General features: G+C 43.4%; 1 protein-coding gene across 2 annotated transcripts in view; it reads left to right on the forward strand.

The window, feature by feature from the left end:
• WWOX (WW domain containing oxidoreductase) overlaps positions 1-21848 on the forward strand; it is a 978183-nt gene that overhangs the window by 70813 nt on the left and 885522 nt on the right. The window lies entirely within an intron of this gene.

Below are 21848 nucleotides of genomic sequence, written 5' to 3' on the forward strand. Positions count from 1 at the left end.
TTGGTTTTCTCCCTTCCTCCCCTGTTGTCTTCCATCCTTCTTTCTTCTCTCTCTTGCTTTCTTGCTTTCTTTCTTTTTTTTTTCTCTCTTTTTTTCCTTCCTTCCTTAATAAATTTATGTCTGGAAGCTCATCAACAGACTGTACTTCTTCAAGATGTATTACCCCAAGTGGTTTGTGCTGCCCCCAGAGTAGGCCTAAAATGCTGGAGAGAACCATACATTCATAGGAAATAAAAAGCCTAAATTATGAAAGCAGCCCAAGTGACTTTTAATGGTAACTTAAAGGTGGTACCTAGAGCTGAGCGGTCCTGTATGGTAGCTCCTGTCCACATGTGGCAGTTGATTCTTTGAAATGTGCCTGGCCCAGGTTGAAATGATGGGCAAGTGTCAAACAAAATACCTATCAGATTTTGAAGGCTTACTCTACAAAAAAAGGAAAATACTTGATTAACATTTTTTTATGTTGCTTCCCTGCTAAAGTGAAATTTTTGATATCCTAGGTTAAATAAGATGTTATTAGAGTTAATTTATCCGTTTTTTTTTTTACCTTTTTGCTAGAAAATTTAAATTATACATACGGGCTGCATTATTTTTACTGAACGGCGCTGATCCAAAGGGCAAGCACTGGGGAGGGAAAAAAAAAGTATGATCTGCTGTCTTTCTCACAAATGGCTAATTGCTAGAACTCACAATTTAACCTGGCGTTTTATATCTTTTGACCTGCTGTAATTTTCTACTAGCATTAGTCTTTGTAAAAAGCTCTTTTTTTTATTTTTAATTTGTGACGTTTATTTTTGAGAGACAGAGCACGAGCAAGGGAGGGGCAAAGACACACACACACACACACACACACACACACACACACACACACACAGAATCCGAAGCAGGCTCCAGGCTCCAGGCTCCGAGCTGTCAGCACAGAGCCCGAAATGGGGCTCAAACCCACAGACTGTGAGATCATGACCTGACCTGAAGTCGGATGTTTAACTGAGTGAGCCACTCAGGCGCTCCTAAAAAACTTAAATTCAAAATAATTTTGGACTTTCCTATAGTTGCAAACACTAGTATAGAGCGTTTCTGGCGATCCTTTGCCAGCTTCCCCAAATGATCACACTTGATACAGCCATAGTTCAGTGATCGCATCTGAGAAACTGGCATTGGTATACTACTATGAATTGCAGATTTCATTTCTGCGTGTACTCATTTCCGTGTGTGTGTGTGTAGGTCCGTGAAATGTTATCCCACTATATCGTCATGCACCCATATTTGTGTAACCACCACCCACAACCAGGATACCGAACTATTCTTTCACTCCAAAACACTTTTCGTTTTTATTCTTTGAGTTACTTTTTAACCAGGGCTGTTACTGAAGGTAAAACTTCCAGGCACTTCGGTAGCAAAAGATGCTCTTGGCTCCTGTTCATTTGCCTGCTTATCCCGCCCTTAGCACGTGGCGGAGTTATGCCAAGCTTTTGCAGGCGGTCTTGGGCAGACACAAAGAAGAAAAGCCTACACTCGGGGAACCCATGGTCTTTGGAAGACTAGTTTCGTTAGGACGTGGGGCATGGTAGAGTAGAAGTTGGTGCCTTGACCTGCCAAAGACAGGAGGATGGCACTGAACCTCTTTTCCAGGCCTCAGGACCTAAGCCTCTTGCCCTTTGTGTACCTCACCCTAAGCAGGTGAGGGTGGCTCCTGTCACCTCAGAAGCCAGTTGCTTCCTCACAAGGTTTTCAAGGAGAAAGGAATGCCGTTTCCCCCAAAAGCCATTTTGTGTGATCTACACAAGCCAGGTGTTCTGTGAAATCTGTGCTGGATCTAACTCCTACGTTTTCAGATTTCTTTTCCTCCCCAAGGAAGAGCCTCAAAAATTACACTTGGAAACTTTGGAAATAGTTTTTTTTTGGTTTATTTTTTAATTTTTTATTATTTTTTTCAATATATGAAATTTATTGTCAGATTGGTTTCCATACAACACCCAGTGCTCATCCCAAAAGGTGCCCTCCTCCATATCCATCACCCACCCTCCCCTCCCTCCCACCCCCCATCAACCCTCAGTTTGTTCTCAGTTTTTAAGAGTCTCTTATGCTTTGGCTCTCGTTTTTTTTTTTTTTTTTTTTTTTTTTAATGACAAGGTTAACTAGGTTTTTGTTTCTATGGCTATTTAAAGTAGTCTTTCTTGATATGTCCTAGGACTTGTGTCCATTTCCTCTTAAGGGAGAAGGCATTCCTCATAATTTTTAGCATGCTGGGAGGTCACAGAGAAGCACCTGTCTGCATTTTGTCCAGGTGAAACAACCCAGGGACCAGAGCCCTGCCTAGTAAATCTCCTCTATGGTCCCTTCCTGTCTCCCCACGTCGTTTTCAAACATATCGTGTAGCTGCAGACACGGTATTCCTTGCTTTTGCTTTGCCTGAACAAGACAGGAGGATTACTTGTCACCAGTTCTATGGGTTATACATCAGTATGGGATGTCTTATATTTTGTTATAAGGAATATGTCTTCCCATCCTGCTGAAGGATGGAATCTTCCTTGTAGTGCCTGTTTTCCACTTCAGGACCTGTTATGACTTTGGAAATCTCACACTAACAAAAAGCACTTTTGAACATACATTTGGTGCCAGTGAGAGTCCCACGTGGTGATAGACACGAAATCCAATTTCTCTGATCCTCAGTTTCCACATGGGTGAATTGAAGGCACTAATAATGATGCGTATCATATGATTTGTGGTGTTTCTATTTGAACATCCACTATTTGGTGTAGTGTGAGGCACACTGGTGGCATTCAGTAACCTGGATTTTTGTCCCCATGATTATCATGTAATTGTAATAAAAATAGGTAGAGTCTGTAAGCATAGGACTTGGCCCGTATGATTATATTTCAGTGCCTTTCTCCTGTTTATTGAATGAGTGAGTGAGTGAGTGAATGGATGGATGGATGGATGGATGGATGGGTGAATGAATGCACTTGAATTCTCCAGTCTCAATTACTTTCTTCTTGGAGGTTGAGGGAAACTCTAAATGACTGTAACGAGTAACTTAGAACCAAATCAGAAAATAAATCAAACAATATATGGAAGCTAGATGAATTTTTGCTATTTCCTTCCTTATTTTTTTTTCCTCTAAGTCAATTTTCGTGTAATGTAAATGATTGCATTTGAACAGGTTCTTTGGTAGATGTGAGCGGGTTTCAGGGATTTAAATGAGGTGATGGGTGTTTCCCAGGCATTTAAGACCTCCTAAGGCTTCCATTTTCCATTAAGCATTATGGATGCATTCCAAGAATTTAATTAATATAACATCTCTTCATTCACTGTAATGCCTCACCAGGGTTATGAGAACTTGGGAGTGTTTAGTTTCTTATTCGGTTGATTAAAAGGTACTTTCTGTGGTTTTCCAACTAGCTATTTTCCGTGGAATTCACTACTTGTCCATGAATGTTAAATCAGTAAAGCTAAGGTGATCCAAGAGATGGTAAGAGGTTTCATCCAAACTTAGAGGACCACTTGGTGAGCCTGGGTGGGTCAGTCCGTTAAGTGTCTGACTTCGGCTCAGGTCACGATCTAGCGGTTTGTGGGTTTGAGCCCCACGTCGGGCTCTGTGCTGACAGCTCAGAACCTGGAGCCTGCCTCAGTTTTTGTGTCTCCATCTCTCTGCCCTTCTTGCTTGCACCCTGTCTCTCTCATCTCTCAAAAATGAATAAATGCAAACAAAAAGTTAAAAAAAACCCAAACAAACATAGAAGACCCGTTCGCTTCCCTTAGTTGGGAAAAATAAAGGTTTAAGACTACAGATTGGAGTTCTAGGGTCATATTTGAAAAATCCAGGAATAGTAGAAGTATTATTTGGAAGTTTTGAGGAGCTAAAATGAGAAAAAAATGAACAGTAATACTGTATAGGGAGGGCACTAAACTGTGGTCCATTATGTTATGGTCCAGGATGGAAAGTCATTGGCTTACTTAAGGATATGGAAAAATCTATGGATTTTAAGACCCCTAATAGATGTTGGGTGTGTGTGGGGGTGGGGGGCGGGGGGGGGGATGACATGCATTTTGAAATCATATAAATTATTTTTCTTGGGGCCAGTGGGGAAAATGGAACCTACATGTGATGAAGTGTGGCACATCTTCTGTTTTGATTCCGTGCTTGGCTAACCATGAAGATTAGATTAGATCCTGCTATAAAACTACTTTGGAGGGCTGGGAAGGAGGTGGGGAGTGTCAGAGGAGGGGAGCAACGCGAGGGGGTGGGAGGAACTTGGAGGGGCAGGCAGAGGTGTGGTCCTTAGCAGAGTTCCTGATACTCCTGTTGAAGCTTGTGTTTGGTTCCAGCCGTGGCTGCGAGCACGCAACTCCTCTGTAGGATGGAGTCCCAGGAGGCTAGTTCGGGGCTGAGTTGTGGCAGAAGCAGGGGGAAGCTTGGGTCCTTAGGCCAGGAATAGGTAGATTCCAGAGGCAGATTGTGATGGGTTTGTGGGGGAGGCCTTCAGGGCTTCGGCTCAGCTGAGCAGTGGAGGCCACCCCCCCCCCCCCCCCCGGACCCTCTGCCTCTGGTTTTGCCCTTTGACCTCGTGGCTTGGCTCTTCACTGCTGCTTATGGCCAGTCACCGATGCCTTCGGTGTTCTGATGACATCGCACAGAGGGGCCCCTGTGTCCATCCCCTTCTTTGCTGGTGCAGGTTCATCATGACGGCCTGTGTGTCTCTGCAATGGTGCTGCTCGCTTGTCCGGGTCCACAGCCATGTGAAGAGGGCCAGAAGTAGAGCCACACACAGAACATGGAAAATGGGGACGCCAGCCCTTGAGGCTAGTTTTTGAGAAAGCGAAGGGATCGGGGGGTTAGTGGACAGCCAGTGGCTGACACGGCAATAGCCACTACACCCTCTTAGGTTTCTTCAGCAGCACGCTTCCCTCCCACGGCTTCCCTGTCGCGGCAGCTGCTGTCTGGTCCGGCACCTGCCCCCAGCCTCGTTATTAACAGCTCCATCCTGGGGACTGTGGAAATGGAGGTGTTGGTCGTAGTTTGCACGCACTAGCTTGGCCAGTTAGGGTCCATCACACCAGAGTAGTTAGTGGCAAGAGGGGCCCTTGGCTTGAGCCAGCCCAGTCGGTAGTCGGCGGAGAAGGCTCTCTCGTCTGAGGGGCTGGGAGCCAGAGGGATGTTCATGTGGGCGGCTAGCAGCCATGTGTCCTGCCACGAGGAGACAGGGTAAGAGAGGATCTAGTAGGTCTTGGACTCTTAGTTTCTCCCACTCCCAGCCCTTAATGGCCGCAGCTCGTGTTCAGTCTGGTCAGTTTTGGTCTACAGATACGATAAGAGGAGGAGCTGGGCCCCTTTAGAGCGGTTCGGCTCAGGTCCGGCATCTATTCGGTGGCTGCCTCTAGTCACGCTGGTACTACATGGTTTGAATCCCAGCTCAGCTTCTGAGTGAGCCGGGTCGTTAATTTCTGAGCTGACCCCCTGCCCTGCGTGCTTCATGGATCGCAAAGTCACTGTGCTAATGATGGAGGGTTCTGGACCGAGCACCTTCCATGTCACGGGTTCATGTATTGGAGCCCCTTTGTGCTGTCCCTCCAGACCCCACTTGGTGTTCGCTTGGAACCCAGGCCACCAGGAATCTCATAATCACCTGATTTTCTCGAGGGCCTTTACTTGAGTCTGGAGCCCTGGTCTAAACACTAAAGACGAATACCAGCTTCAAGCTCACTTGTTTCATTTCCCACTCCCTTTTATTAAAAAAATTTTCTTTAATGTTTTTATTTATTTTTGAGAGAGAGCAAGATACAGTGCGAGCAGGGGAGGGACAGAGAGAGGGAGGGAGACACAGAATCCCAAGCAAGCTGCAGGCTCTGGGCTGTCAGCACAGAGCCCGACACGGGGCTTAAACTCACGAACCACGAGATGGTGACCTGAGCTGAAGTTGGATGCTTAACCGACTGAGCCACGCAGGCGCCCTTCACTCCTGTTTAAAAAACAAAATTGGAATAAAATATATTTTACGTCCTCCCTTCTTAACCCCTGCGATGAGGACTAGAGCAGGCAAGACAGCGCTGCTGGACCACAGGATCGTCTCCCATCGAGTCTAGTGCCATCAGCCACGTGATCCCTTTGGTAAGAATTAGGAAAGGTGCCCCTCTTGCTTTGTAGCCCACAGCCCCTCACTGCCTGGGCTCATAGCCTCGTGAACACAGTTCATGTTGGAAGACAGGCCCCCTTACCATTTGGACCACGCTGTCGAGTTGAACTGACTAGCTTGGGTGATCTTCCTCTGGTTACAGGGAGGGAAGGTGGAAAAATACACTCCTGCTGATTGAAAATAGCAGAATAATGAGTTTCTAATACATGTGTTTGAGCTTTCAACAAAATCCTCCAAAAACATGTCCTGTGATCTCAGCATTTCAGAAGTCTTCATTTTAAAAACTTTGGAAATGTGTTTTGTACACATTATATATAACATCCTACCTAAGTATGTTAATTCCATTTTATTAGTTTTGATCTCTCTCTTTTTCTCCTGTACATGATTGCTGTTTTATAGCTACAGTTTGGTGGAATTAAGACAGATTTCCTACATGAGGCACGTTTTGGGTGGGGATTACAGCAAGGCATGTTCTTGATCCTTGAAAGGGATTGCCATCTGAGGCAGGATTTTTGAGAATGACATTTCAGAGTAGTATGAAGAAGACTGGGAAATGCAGCTACGTGGAGAAATGAATTGGAATAATGACCAGGGTGGTTCTCAGAATTTATGGGATATTTGACCATAGGAGCAAACTTCCCTGAGGAATGATGGGATGTTGGTGCTTGGGATATTCTTAATGAATCTGCTTTGGCTATATTGAAGGTAGGACACAGAGAATGCCAGTTTCATAAGGAATAACCCACAATTATATGGAGAATAGCAAAGATGAGACCATTTTATCTTTTAGGGGAAATTAGTTAACCTGTTTCTGAATTTTCATGTATAAGAGAATGATGAAAATCATCCCCATGTCCCTGGGTTTTTGTGAGGAAATAGTGGGTATTCATAATAGCTTAGAACAGTGCCTGGTACATGGTAAACACTTTGTAATGTTATTGGTTTCTTTTCACTGTTTTCCACCCAATGACTATTCATTACTCTAAAGCTCTTGATAGAGATGATGGTTGATATTTCTCTTCCTTGTCCGTGTTTTGACAATAATTATTTTTTTAAAAAAGGCTTTTATCCATTAGGTGAGAATTTTTTTTTTATGGGCCTGCTGCTGCTATAGTTGAATATTATGAATTCTGTGACTTATGTAAAAAAAAGCCAAAACACCATTACGACTTGAATCTTGTGGTAGATGTCTTCCTAGTTGACTGGCAGGGATAGTGTATGAGTCAGCTTTTGCTGCTATAACAAGCATTTCCAGATTTTCAAGGGCTGACAAAAACACATGTGTATTTCTTTGCTCATGACACATGAGGGCCGTGGTTGGCTGTAGCTCTACTGTCTTAGCTGGGCTTCTCTGTGCTGTGTCTCATGCCTCCTCTTTCCAGGACCCAGGCTACAGGAGAAGTCACTAGGGCCTTGTTGTTCTCTTGACAGATGGCAAAGCCCAAGGGACTTTTGTTCAGACACTGTGGTACCTCATGTCTGCTTCATATTCCATTAGCCATATCAAGTGTCATGGTTAAAACCAGCATCCGTGGGACAGGAATGTGTATCCCACCTACTGGAAAGCATAGCAAAGGCAAGGAGGGAACATTAATTATGAATCAATAATACAGTATACCAAAGATGGCTTTCTTAATACTGGTACCATTTATCTTTCCTAAAATACTGCTTCACAAATTTGTTTAACCTTTTCTTTTAAACTCTTTTAAGCATTTAAAACCATAAATACAATCATAGCAAAAAAAAAAAAAAGAGAGAGAGAGACAGATAGAAAGAAAGAAAGGAGCATCTGACACAGTCAGGAAAATATTGACCCATCTTATTTCCGAGAATGAAACCAGTGGTCTTTGAGTGACCAGCATTAACCCAGCATTAATGACACAAGTAGGAAATACCAGAGTCGTCGAAAGAGGCATCCAGATTTACGGCCTCTCCCAGACTTCTCTAATCGAGGCTGTTTTCCCTGTAGATGCCTTAGTCAATCAGTAATTAATTTGAAATCCAAAGTTTCATTAAGTGTTATTGAGTCTCCTCACACTGACGTTTGTAGTGCTATATTTCTTTAAAATCACAAACCATTTTTCATACTGTCGTTTGCATATTTTAGCAGAAAAGATTGCAGTTCTGGTATAAATGACCCAGTTTTCTGGATATATTTACTTGAGTGTCATAAACTTATTATCCCTCTCTTCCACTTCATTGCTTTTCTGCTTTTCTCAAGTATTTTGAAATCGTATTTAAAACATCATTACAGCCTCTGAGTTCTGTCTAAAGTATAAATACATTTCACCGGCTGACTATTTTCAAAACAATACCAAGTAGCTTGTTGTATTTAGGTCCGGTCTTCTCTCCCTGCAGTACAATGACACGTTTTGAGTGTTTAGAGGCTGGTAAGACTTGGGAATGACCCAGTATCGATAAGGTAGGGAATTTGCATGAATACAGTTGCTAAAATGAAGAGAGGTAGACTCAGCCAAAAATAACTTGTTCGTGTTGAAATTTTGGAGGCCTGAGAGTGAAGATATACCTTTTTAAGATTTACTCATTTTTTTTTTTAAAGTTTATTTATTTATTTTGAGAGAGAGAGAGAGTGAGCCTGTGCGCAAGCAGGGGAGGGGCAGAGAGAGGGAGAGAGGAAAAGAGAGAATCCCAAGCAGGCCCTGTGCTGTCAGTGCAGAGCCCGACGTGGGGCTTGAATTCATGGACTGTGAAATCATGACCTGAGCTGAGATCAAGAGTCAGATGCTCAACCGACTGAGCCACCCAGGCACCCCAAAGATTTATTTTTTTGACACCAATAGGCTGCGCCTTTCAAGTCCCTGAGCTTTGCCCCTAAAGCTGCTTTGTGGGTGACATGTTTGCTTTTTAATTAAAAACAAGCAAAAAAAGATAGTGCTTAAGTATCCAAATTTCTGGCTTCTCTTAAAAATACCAGAAGACTCAGCAATCATTAACTGGGACTGAGTAGCAGCTGCTTTTTTATAGGCGGGGGAGGGCCTCACAGGACCCCCACCCCTCTACTCTGTGCATACTGTTCCTGCCTGCCTTCACCCTCAGTCCTGTGCCTTTTAAACCACCTTCTCTTTTATTTTTAGCACTTGTAATGTGCTAACATTTTATTTAATTTTCTCATGTGTTGTATTTATTGTTTCTTGACTGCCTCCCCCCGCCCCCCATGGAATGTGCATTCTCATGTAAAACATAGTTTTGCAAATAGCAGACCCTGTTGAATAAATGTTCCTTGAGGGAATTAGTGAATGGAGTTGTTACCTGGCTGACATTTGCACTTAACAGCTTCTTCTGCCTTCTGCTGAGATCCTGTTGGACATCCCCCACCTGGTTTCCCCAGACCCGGCAAGCTATTGTATGCCCCAGTACCTTGGTATGTGCTGACAGTTCCATGTTTAGGGCCCACCGTTACTTCCTTGTTCAGACCCTTGGCTTCTTTGTGCTCCACAAGCATTGTGCCCTGTGTGAGACTTTCCCCGGGACCCGCAGGTTGACTGGGACCAGCCCCTTCATGAAGCCTGGCTCCTTCCTCCGCGTCAGCTTTACCCAAGAATGCCTGAACCCCTTGAGTAGTAGGGGTGTGACTGATCCTCTCTGTGACCCAGCTCCTGGCTCCCCTCCCCCTGGTTTGTAGGGGATGATGAAATGGCCTCCAAAGGAATTCACGTATATCAGCTGCTGAATGGTCCTGACCACCGTCCACCGTCCAGAAATTTCTGCATGTTACAATTGGGAAAGTGAGAAAGACTGAATTCCATTCCAGATTAGCGTTTGACGTTTCCTCACTTCCCTATGTCTGGTGCCCAGGAATGTTAGACGTAAAGTGAGAAAAGACAGAAGTAATTCGTGCTCTAACATTCTAGTTTCCTCTTATTGGAGAAGAACACAGATCTGTGTTTTATCTCAGATGGTCACCTTTGCCTTGTTTTAGTGTACTTTTTGGCAGGAGAAGATCATGTGGAATTGATTGTGAGGGCATAGAAAATCTTATAATACTATACCTTAAAAGTTTAGATGATTGTAACTTTCAGCCATATCTACAATTATTTTGAATGTATTATAAGCTGGTTAAAATATTCCATTAATGAAAAAGGTAGGCCTAGCTTATGGTAAATACACTACTAAGTGTTTATAGAACATTTCATATTTTACATGATTTCCTTTATAATTCTGCTTATCTTTTCATTGTAATTCCCTGAAGGACATATAAAGGAACCCCTAAAGAGAGTAATTACTGTTGTACTCTTTAACCAGGGCTCCTTTTGCAAAGAGAAATCTAAGCTGCTTTTTAAAGAAGGCCGTTTTTAAATAAAAATGCAAATAAGCTACTTTGTAACCACATTAATTACCCACCTAGCCTCTTATTACCATGTTTGTATTGTTTGCAAATACTATTTACAGTCGTGTGGAAATTAACATTACTGGTCCTGAGGAAAGATTGTAGTGGGGAGGTTGTGCTTTGGAACCAATTAGGGCGAACCTTGTCTGCACCGAGACTCTGGGGAAAAAAACACAGCCTTGCAATGTCAAATAATAGCATTAGCTCTGACTGCATAGGCAGAGTGCTGTAATTATATTATTGGCCCTATTTTGCTTCTGCAATGAATTTCATTGCCTGCATTGTAAAATCAGCAGGCAGCAAAGTTTCTGCTAATGATTTAATGTACTCTCTGATCATTTTGGACAAAAGTCATGGTAAGATCCATGAGGCAATTTTATCACCCCCACTGACTGCTGCCTGGGTTGAGCATTTTAAGTGAGGGCAAAACATGATTCTGATCTCCTTGTTATCCTTGCGAAATCCTTCCCACACATAAGAGAAAATTACTCACGTGGTATGTAAGCTTGAGTTGAGGGCCAGCCCTGTGCCAGGTGTGGTACCGGGCACTTGACCTCCATTAGTCCTCACTCCTGAGTACCTCTGTGACTGTGATTTCATCTCCTTTTTTATAGAAAGGAAACTGAGGACCCGCTTCAATATAAACACACCATGTGGATGACACTCTAAACAGTGATTAAATTATCCCCCTTTCACATCAGGTATAATGTAAATGATGCAGGCTTTTTTTGTTTTGTTTTTAATTCAGCTAATTAGTGCCTGAGCTTCATATTCTGTGATTTTTTAAAAAAAATTTACATCAAAATATCTTTTGGATTTAATGAATGCTTTCCATGTGCTTTGAAGTTAATTTCAGTTTAATAAACACTACCGTGCAACATTTGTCCCATCCTTTTAGGAAGTGTCTATGAGTAGACTCGTTCTGTGGTGGAGAGCTGTGTATTCTTCCAGTGTTCACCCAAGGAGAGAGGGAGAGAAGGGAAACCAAGTCCTTATCACGTGCCACATGTTTACCGACATGAGCTAATCTAATCCTCTCGCAACACCGTGAAATGGACATCAGTGTCCCCATCTGAAAAATGAGGGGAAAGTCAGTAATAGGTAAACAGCTTGCCTGAGGCTGCACCGTTGACTCCTTAGTAGAAGTAGAATTTGAAAACAGAACCCACATGTTTTCTAAACATAGCAAACTGACAAGGTCATAGACTCCTCCTTCCTTCCCCCCACACTTTCCTTTAATTTCCTCCCTTCCCCCCCCCCCTTTTTTTTAAACAGCAAGTGTGTGGTAATTGTGGAACAGATGGCAGTTTTCACTCCTTTGCCTAAAACTGTAGTTTATCAACCAAAAACGTACCGGTGTCCACTTGCAGCAGTTGGTGAGCCATTCTCATCTCCGCAGGTGCTTGCCCTCCAGCCCTCCATTCCCAGGCTGCTTCCCCTTTCCTGGGGCAGGTGCATTTGGGGGTCTCAGCACACACTAACATGTACAGCTGTAATCTGTACAGCTACTTCCAGACTGAATGCTGCTTTTTTTGAAATTTTATTATTATTTTTGTTTATTTTAAAATTAAAAAAAATGTTTATTTGTTTTTGAGAGAGAAAGAGAGAGACAGGCAGACAAAGAGTGCAAGCTGGGGAGGAGCAGAGAAAGAGAGGGAGACACAGAATCCAAAGCAGGCTCTAGGCTCCGAGCTGTCAGCCCAGAGCCCGGTGCGGGGCTTGAACTCACGAACCTCAAGATCGTGACCTGAGTTGTAGAAGATGGAGGCTCAACAGTCTGAGCCCCTCAGGTGCCCTGAACCTAATTCTTACTGGAAGAATTAAGATGAAACCAAAACCCAAAACAGCAACAATACACCACACCCCCTGCCCCCAGGCACACACAAGAAAGTTAATATTTGCAATTATTAGGGGAAAAATCAAGTAGTTCTCAGGGGCTAATAATAGCAAGCAGTAGCTTCTTACCCTACCTTCCCACCCTCTGCTTTTGTCCACTCATTCATTCATTCATTCATTCATTCATCAAATACCGTAGAGAATGGATTCTGTGCCCGGCGCTTTTCTGGGTACTGCTTTATAGGATGAACAAAGGCAGCCACTTTGAACAGTTGGTGTTTTTGATGCCTCTAGTGGCTGCCTCCTGTGTCTCAACAGTGTGCTTAAACTGCCATGAATTGATCTGTCAGTTTCAGGGACTTGCTAATGACGTTTGCTGTTACGGATGTGGATTCAGCTCACTGATACCAACTTCATTGGTTCTATCTCCTCACTCCCATTGTGTTTGCAACGTCAGATTTCTGTATTATATATTTACATTGTACATTCTGTGAATTATATGCATGTATGTATGCACTTATGATGTGTGTGTATATATGTGTGTACATGTATTTATATGATACGGATGTGTGTGTTTTCTACTCTGGAAGTGCCCTTGACTTTGTACCTTGTTAGGTGAGCCTTTTGGTGTCTGCTACCAATATTTCCACTTTTTCTTTTTTTCCCTTTGCCCCCTAATTTCTGCCTCATACACTTCTATTTTGTCATGAATAATAACATTTGTAATCCATCCTATAGCCATAATTAAATTTCCTGCATTATCTATGGGTTATTTTTTTTTCAAGGTTTACTCTTTAACTTTTAGTATGACTTAGCAAATGCCATTTAAAAGTTTTTGACACAAAATTTTCTTTTTATTTAAATCCAAGTGGGTTAACATACAGTGTTACAATAATTTCAGGAATAGAATTTAGTGATTCATCACTTACATATGACAGTGCTCATCCCAGCAAGTGTCCTCCTTAATGCCCATCCCCCCACCCAACACCCCTCCAGCCACCCTCAGTTTGTTCTCTGTATTTAAGAGTCTCTTATGGTTTGTTTCCCTATTTTTATCTTATTTTTGCTTCCCTTCCCTTATGTTCATCTGTTTTGTTTCTTAAACTCCACATATGAGTGAAATCGTATGATATTTGTCTTTCTCTGACTGACTTATTGCATTTAGCATAATAGACTCTAATTCCATCCATGTTGTTGCAAATGACAGATTTCATTCATTTTGATCGCCGCGTAATATTCCATTATATATTATTATGTGTGTATATATAAATACACACATACATTATACATACATATGTATTTATGTGTATTTATATATACACATATATATATGTACACACACACACACACCACATCTCCTTTATCCATTCATCCATTGATGGACATTTGGGCTCTTTCCATACTTTGGCTATTGTTGAGAGTGCAGCTATAGACATTGGGGTGCGTGTGCCCCTTAGAAATAGCTTACCTGTATCACTTGGGTAAACGCCTAGTAGTGCACTTTCTAGGTCGTAGGGTAGTTCTATTTTTGATTTTTTGAGGAACCTCCGTACTGTTTTCCAGAGTGGCTGCACCAGTTGGCATTCCCACCAGCAGTGCCACCACCAGTGGCCGCATCCTCACCAATATCTGTTGCCTGAGTTGTTAATGTTAGCCATTCTGACAGGTGTGAGGTGGTATCTCATTGTGGTTTTGATTTGTATTTTCTGTGGATAGATTCTAAAAGATGAGAAACAATATACATTTACATCCTTATGGTCCTATAATTATTTCTTACCCAAGGCCGATTAATGTGGCTCTTATTATATCTCCTTTTCTAGGGTTCTTTCTGTGTTACGACCCTTGGACAATGACCTTAATGTTCACAGGGGTTCTCCTTTCTTATCCTCTCTCAATTGCTATCATAATGGCATGCTCTTAGTTCATTAGAGGGATTAGGGGTGCAGATTCTGAATCGCCTTGGTGCCCCTTACCTGATATTTTTGAGACTGATGAGGTGATCTTTTATCCAAATGTCTGACTCAGGTACACATGTCATCCACCCCTCAGTCTCCCCCTCCCCCACCAATTACATCTGGGAGTGTCTTGCTCAGGCTCATTTCCAGACTCAGAGATCTTTCTTCTCTCTTGTTCGAATCAAGCGGTGGATGGCATTTATGTATGTAGGCTTCCTCATCAATCAGTCGTTGACAGACTAAGCAGCCTGTTGGGTGGAATGATCAATGGTGGGAAGAAGGACACTAACATATGCAAGGAGAGCCATTCCAAGTAGGAAAAATAATTACTTATGGACCTATGAAGGTAGTGGGTTGAGAAGTCACCAGTGACCCAGTGGCCAGTGTGCAACCTGGTTTTCTTTTGAAGCCTGTTGAGACAGCCAGCAAGGAAATAAGGCATTGCTTACTATCTCCTCGTTCGGGTGTCACCAACAGGTTTCCATGGCTAGACTTTGAGCCAGTGGCGGAACGTCCAAGATAGAAGGGCAGTATTTGTTGTTCATTCTCTGACTGTGTTCCTCTACACATAGTAGGCAATTCACAGTTACTCTCCAGCCTTCTGATTTCCTCCTGTTTTGTTTCCCTTGACCCACTGCGAAATTAGCTGGGTTTGTTCTCATTCTGTCACCTGGCTTACATGTCTTCAATTGATTTTCTATATGGTTGTAGCATTTGCGCTTGCTACAGTAACAAAGAATGGAAGGAAGGAAGGAAAGAAAGAAAATGAAAGGAATAAAAACAAAGGTTTGGTCCAGGCACTTGGCCTCTCTGAGCCTCAGTTTCCCCATGTGTAAAATGTGATATTAATAGCTGCTTTGTAGGGCTGTTGTGAGGGCTTCAGGTGGTATTGCTGAAGTCTTAGCAGAGTGTTTATTATATCTTAGATCGCCACAACATTTTTATTATTGTCATTCTTATTACTGCACTCACACATCAGGGGCGGTTGGCTTCTTAGGTGACTGCATGAGGCTTGCCCTTGTATGATGTTAATTCATCGTGAATCCACATACTGGGAGATCCAGCTGCCATGATCAAAGCCCGAGGGAAGCTTTGTTATGTCTAAGGGCTGGATTAATTTTAGAGTATGGTGGTCTTTGCCCAAGGTGAGCTTGTCTGTTTGCATAAAGCATCCCCATTCTGTATCTTGGACCGACCCTCGCTGCTCTTGCCTGCCTTCTCTGGATGGAGTGCTTTGCACACGTGCGCTCATGATCCTCAGCACTCGAGGGGAAAACAGGCATCCCTCCCAAGTTCAGTTTAGGCTAGTAAAAAATTCATTCCAGGGGCGCCTGGGTGGCTCAGTTGGTTGAGCGTCTGACTTCAGCTCTGGTCATGATCTCCCGGTTCGTGAGTTCGAGCCCCGTGTCGGGCTGTGTGCTGACACCTCAGAGCCAGGAGCCTACTTGGGATTCTGTGTCTCCCTCTCTGTCTCTCTGCACGCCCCCCCCCCCGCCCCCACTCATGCTCTGCCTCTCTCTCTAAAAAATAGCATTAAAAACAATACATTCCTTTTGTATTTATGAGCAGGTCTGGGTGTACAGCAGACTGCAAACAGAAGAAAAGCCCACGATGAAAAGGCAGTCATGTACCTCTGCCTTCCAAATGGAGACCCCCATTCTTGGCTCTCACTGAAGCAGTTAGAGGAGACGTGGGTCTGAAAACGGTACAATCGTTTCTGGTTCTTAATTCTGCCCCTACTGACCACCCCACACAGAGGGGTCTGTACTACTGGGAAACACCTGGATAAAATCTTCTCATTACAATTACAATGATACCCACGAATCGGGCAGTATGTTTCCTTTCTTCTGCAACCTGAAATTCTTCTGAATTTCACCTGAGAACCAAAATGCTTGTCTCTTGAGGCAATTATTTTTCGAGAAGGAAGATTAGGATAGCATCATTCTGTGGGGAATGTGGACAAGGTTGAGGACGCAATGAAAATGTTCTAAGCTTAACAGAAGATTGAAAGAATGAGAAGGCATGATGAGAACATTCTAGTGATCTGAGCTTCATTATTTTAAGACTCTATTCAAAGTCCAAAGCGTTAATAGCTGTGAGATATGATGAGAAATATTTGGCTAGGTCTGTGAATCACAGGTGGGGAAAAAATGCAAGAGAAAAGTAGACATTAATACTGTTTGAACACAATTTTGGGGTCCTTTGGGAATGGGGTCCTAGTCCAGCCATGTGTGACAGGTTGTCCACGTGGAATTATTTCTGAGTGATCATTAAGTTCATCTGTACCTCCTCTTTACCCCCTTCACTGGGCATCCTTTTCCATCTATTGTTCAGTTTTTTCAAATTATTTCCACTTTTTAAGCTGTTCTCGCTTGACCTTGTCTTTCATTTCCTAAACTTTTGCTAGCCATCCTAGTCCGGCAGTCTGGCTGAAAATTTGGTAAGGGACCACTTTTGACTTGGCTCCTGGATTCCCCCCAAGCCTAGTTGGCCGACCAGACTGGGCATGTTTTGGGCGCCTTGGTGCCCCATCTTCCTTTCTGGCCTGGGTGCAGAGAGCTGAGACAGGTGGATTTGGCAAACTGTGAAGCACAGGTTCGTGTTGTGATGGGGTGAATGAGTATTCAGGAAGACTGTTGATGGGTAGATTCGTTGAGAAGGGAGATGTATTTTAATGGAGAAGGAAAATTTGTTAGGTTGCATAGTAAATGTTTTGAATGTATTTGGGTGGAAGTTTATAAAGGAAATGGCAAAATTCTGTGTATGTTTGGGGGGATATTCTATACTTATTTTCTTGGCAGAGATGTAGTGTATTCACTAATTGAATTAGGCAAAAACTTCTCTTCGTTGACAAGAAGACCATGTCTCAAGTCTGTGAGATGAAGGCGTGACCAGGAGACTTCGGTTTTAACATTTTTTCTTGCCACCACAAGTCAGGAGTGACACTAGGGGGGAATTTGTGAACAGGTGGGTGAATAAAACTACATGGGGAAGGGAGAGGGATAGGGGATAGGTAAGAGACAGGGTTCAGTATTCAAGAAGGTCTTGGTCATGACATAGTCTTGTCATTTTCTCCATTGGTGTGGTAGTGACAGATTGTTCACATTTTGCTCTTACCTTGCCTGTTACCATCATCACACGAAAGAAACCATGTCTGGAATAAATCCTAAGCATGGCTTTTCAGAGCCGGTGTGAGTTCACGGTGATCGTGAAAGCCTGCTGCCTTGAATTCTCTCCAATTGTGGGGAGTTAGAAGGTAGCACGTTCATGTGTGTGCTTTCCTTGGTCATGATGGTGTTGCCATGGACACATTTGTCTGCCACCGCCTTAACTCCTGGACAGCAGTGGTGAAAGCGATGCTGGGCAACTGGGGAAGGTACTGCCAGCTGGGAAGAGGCCTAGTTGGGCTTCGTAGGGAAGAACGTATCTTTCACAGCTGCAGCATTTGGCTTCCTATCTGGAGGGGGCACAGATGTGAAAAGCCATTATTAACGCCCATGGACAGACCCTCCAGCCTTTTTGTTCTTTGAAACTGTAGTCTCTATCAATGCAATGTATTAGACTCATAGAGTGACTGCTTAGGTCAGGGTTATCAATTTTCATCCCTCTTCTGTTCTCATCTGAATCTTGGCACTGTGAATTGGGAAGGTGGAAAGGCCGTTACGCAACACCTGCTTCCATACCTGGTTACTGTGTGGATGAGGAATATGCAGGGACAAGAGAAGAAACTTGCTTCAGATTGTGCAGCAAGTCCGGGATAAAAGCAAAGCTAGACCCTCCCTGTTGGTGCTTAATGTCACACCTTCTTGCCATTATTTAAGTGAGTTTAGACCACTAATTTTCTAAAATCACAGAACAGAGGATTTTTAATTCTAGGTCATTATCTTTTAGGAATTAAAAATAAAAATTGAAAGTTACTATGTATATCCAACCAGTTCATGAATAATTATTAATTAATGAACAGTTTTGTTAAGGACATTGTGTAGAGTCCGTGAAGCTGGAGCTTAAACCAGCCCTGCATGCCAGGAGTTGAATTCTAGGAGGCGGGGAACTTACTTGCAAAAGAACTCTATGATGAGGAGGACAGGATAAATGACTTAAAAACTGTGGAAGTTTGGGACACAGATGGGGCTTTTTCAGTGAAGCGGTTAGAAGATGAGGTGATGAAAGGCTTTGTGGAAGAGTTGGGCCTGGAAGGATTTCGTTGAAAAGAGATGGGAGGTAGGTAGGCAGACAATCAAACAAAAAAATTGCATGGAACAACAGACTAGGATTAATCCATCTGTCTATCCATCCATCCCAGCAATTGTCCGTCCGTCCTTCCTTCCTTCCTTCCTTCCTTCCTTCCTTCCTTCCATCCATCCATCCATCCATCCATTAAATTGCTGGTTATTTTAAGTTTCACCATTGCATTGAATGTGGCAACAGACAATTTTAGTAGAAACAGAAAAGAAATTAGGCAGAATCTTTGTAGGGTTTAGAATATCAGGCTAAGGAGTTTGGAATTTTTATGCTAGGAAATGCAGAACCATTATAGGACTTCTAAGTGGTATGCCTGAGGGATTCCTCCAGGACCGTAGTTGGTAAATGCTGTAAACGTGGCTCTATGGAGGAGGCTGCAGTAAGAGACCATTAAGTCTGGATAAAATGGGATCTGTGGAGACAGACAACTGATTGGATGGTGAGGCCAAAGTAGAGGGGGCTGGAGAAGGCGACTCTGAAGTTTTGAGTCTGTGTTACTGGTCTAGGTGTGTGTCTGTGCTGAGAAAATGATGTGTAGAGTTTTGAATTTAAAAACGGATAGATTTAAAATAAAATTAGGGGCGCCTGATGGCTCAGTCGGTTAAGTGTCTGACTTCGGCTCAGGTCATGATCTCGTGGTCCATGAGTTCAAGCCCCTGGTCAGGCTCGGTGCTATCAGCTATCAGTCTCTGTCCTTGTCTCTGTCTCTCTCAGAAATAAATAAACGTTAAAAAAAATAAAATTAAAATAAAATTTGAAAATAAAATAGATGGGTTCTTACTAATGGGAACAACAATTTTGCTTTTTAATACAGGTGGTTTATTGCAAAATTTCATTAAACAGCAGCTCTTGTAACTGTTGTCAGGTATGACAATACCATAGTTCATGTCTCCTGTGTCTGTGACAGGTACCACTTTTGGTCACAGCACTCTTCTTCTGAGTGTGGTGGTAGCCTCTGAATCCTTCTCCTTTTATTTTATTTTATTTTTATTTTACTTTATTTTTATTTTTAATTTTTTTGCAACGTTTGTTCGTTTTTGAGAGATCGAGACAGAGCGTGAGTGGGGGAGGAGCAGAGAGAGAGAGGGAGACACAGAATCCGAAGCGGGCCCCAGGCTCTAGGCTCTGTGCTCTTAGCATAGAGCCTGGTGTGGGGCTTGAACTCACAAGAGAAGAGGTCATGACCTGAGCCAAAGTCAGACACTTAACAGACTGAGACACCCGGGCACCCCTATCAGTTAACTATTTTGTGGGCATTTTCCCGTGTCATTAAATGTTCTTAAAACATGATGCTCTTAAATACCCACATGAGCATGTTCTATCCCACAGGAAAAACCATGATTTATTTATTTCTTCGGGTTAGATATTTACCTTATTTTCCCATTTTTAATCAACATGCTTTGATGGCCATTCTTCTATGTAAGTTATTCCATATTTGATTACTTCCATGGGATGGGATCTTAGAAATTATTTGCTTACAGGGTATACATTTAAAAATTTTTTTCCAATATTAATTAATTAATTAATGGGGGGTGATGAAAATGTCCAAAAACTGAGTGTGATAATATTTGCAAAACTCTGTGAATGTACTAAAAAACCAATGAATTGTATACTTTGTGTGGGAAAATTGCATGGTATATGAATTCTCTCTCAATAAAGAGGTAATTTTATTGGGGGGGGAACCCTCAGAGCAGTGGTTTCCAAAATGATGTATGGTGTAGCCTCCTGAAATGTTGTTATGGATACATGGCAGAGTCTCTATTCTTCTTTCCAAAGTGAATCAGCGTTGATTGTAAATGATCATCTTACCAGAACATCATAGTGTCACGTTCATATAACTGGAGTGAGAGTATCTTACATATGTTACCAGCAGTTCTCATGGTGTTGGTTCATTTGTTCGTTGATCTGTTCATTCAGCTGTCGACCACGTCTTCCTCAGACGTCTTCAGTGTCAACAATATGCCGGTGCCATGCTGGGTGCTGGAGATATGGAGTCGTGGAAGCACACGGGAAGGGTACCTGAATTAGTTCTCTCTGCTGCATGGCAGATGACCCCAAAAGTTACCCTCAAAGTCACCATTTACTGTCTCCCAGAGTTTCTCTGGGTCACGAATTGGGATGTGGCTTTTCTAAGTGGTTGTGCTACAGGTTCTCTCATGAGGTTGCCATCAAGATGGCATCTGAAGATTTGACTGGGACTGGAGGACCACCTCCCAGATGGTGCACCCACATGGCTTTTGGCTGGAGGCCACAGGGACCTCTGTTACAGAGTCCTTACAACATGGCAGCTGGATTCTTCCAGAGCATGTGATCCAAGGGTGAGAGAGCCAGGTAGAAGCCACGGTACTATTTATCCCCCGTCTGAAAAGTCGCTCATTTTCACTTCTGCCACATTCACTTCGTTAGAAGTAGATCACCTTGGGGCACCTGGGTGGCTCCCTCGGTTGAGTGTCTGACTCTTGATTTTGGTTCAGGTCACGATCTTACAGTTTGTGAGATCGAGCCCTGCGTCGGGCTCTGAGCTGGCAGGGTGGATCCTGCTTGGGATTGTCTCTCTCTGCCCCTTCGCCAAGCTTGCTCTCTCAAATAAAATAAACTCTCAAAACTCTCTCAAAATAAATAAACTTAAAAAAAAAGGAGTGGAGCACTTGATCCAGTTGACACTGAAGAGAGGGGAATTGGGCTCTACCTCTTGAAGGGAGGATTGTCAAAGAATTTGTCGGCCCATTTGAACACCACCGTCATATGTGATCCAGGTGGTCAGTGGGATGAGGAGTCCGAAAAAACATGGTGGAAGAGGTGGGTTTTGACTTGAATTGGGAAGCATTACCAGGAGAGAGAAGAGAAGCAGAAAAGGGCCTTGCAGTCTTACAGCACCCTGTGGGCAAAGGCCTCAGACCGAAGGAGGAAAAGCACATCCCTGCCGGTGATGCTTGGGTTTCGGTGCCATTCACTGAAGGGAGGAGTGCAGGAGGAGGAGGAGGAGGAAGGGAGGAGAGGAGTGAGCGAGTGTGGGTCCTGCTGAGCTGGAGGCATATGTGGAGAAACCACATGGAGCAGTGGGGTCTGAGGCTTGATGAAAGGGTGTGGAGGAGGCTGCAAGCTGTGTCCCCTGTTCCCCATGTCCCGTCCCCAGGGTCCCAGGAGAGGATTTTGTCTTTGAAAGGGGAAGTCAGGCCCTTTTAAGACAGACTGTGCATCCCCTCCTCTGGTGATGTGAGGAGCTCTGCCCTCTTACTTACTCTGGTGAGGGGTCCCTTCTGCTCCAGCCAGCAAGGGCAAGTCAGGCTGGGGACCGGGGGGCGTTGTCTGATTTGTCCGGGTGGTCTGTGA

Source organism: Lynx rufus, unplaced genomic scaffold, assembly GCF_022079265.1.
Source record: "Lynx rufus isolate CCGP_SWC_20201006 ecotype Redwood Valley unplaced genomic scaffold, mLynRuf1.p SCAF_16, whole genome shotgun sequence".
NCBI classification, from domain to species: Eukaryota; Metazoa; Chordata; class Mammalia; order Carnivora; family Felidae; genus Lynx; species Lynx rufus.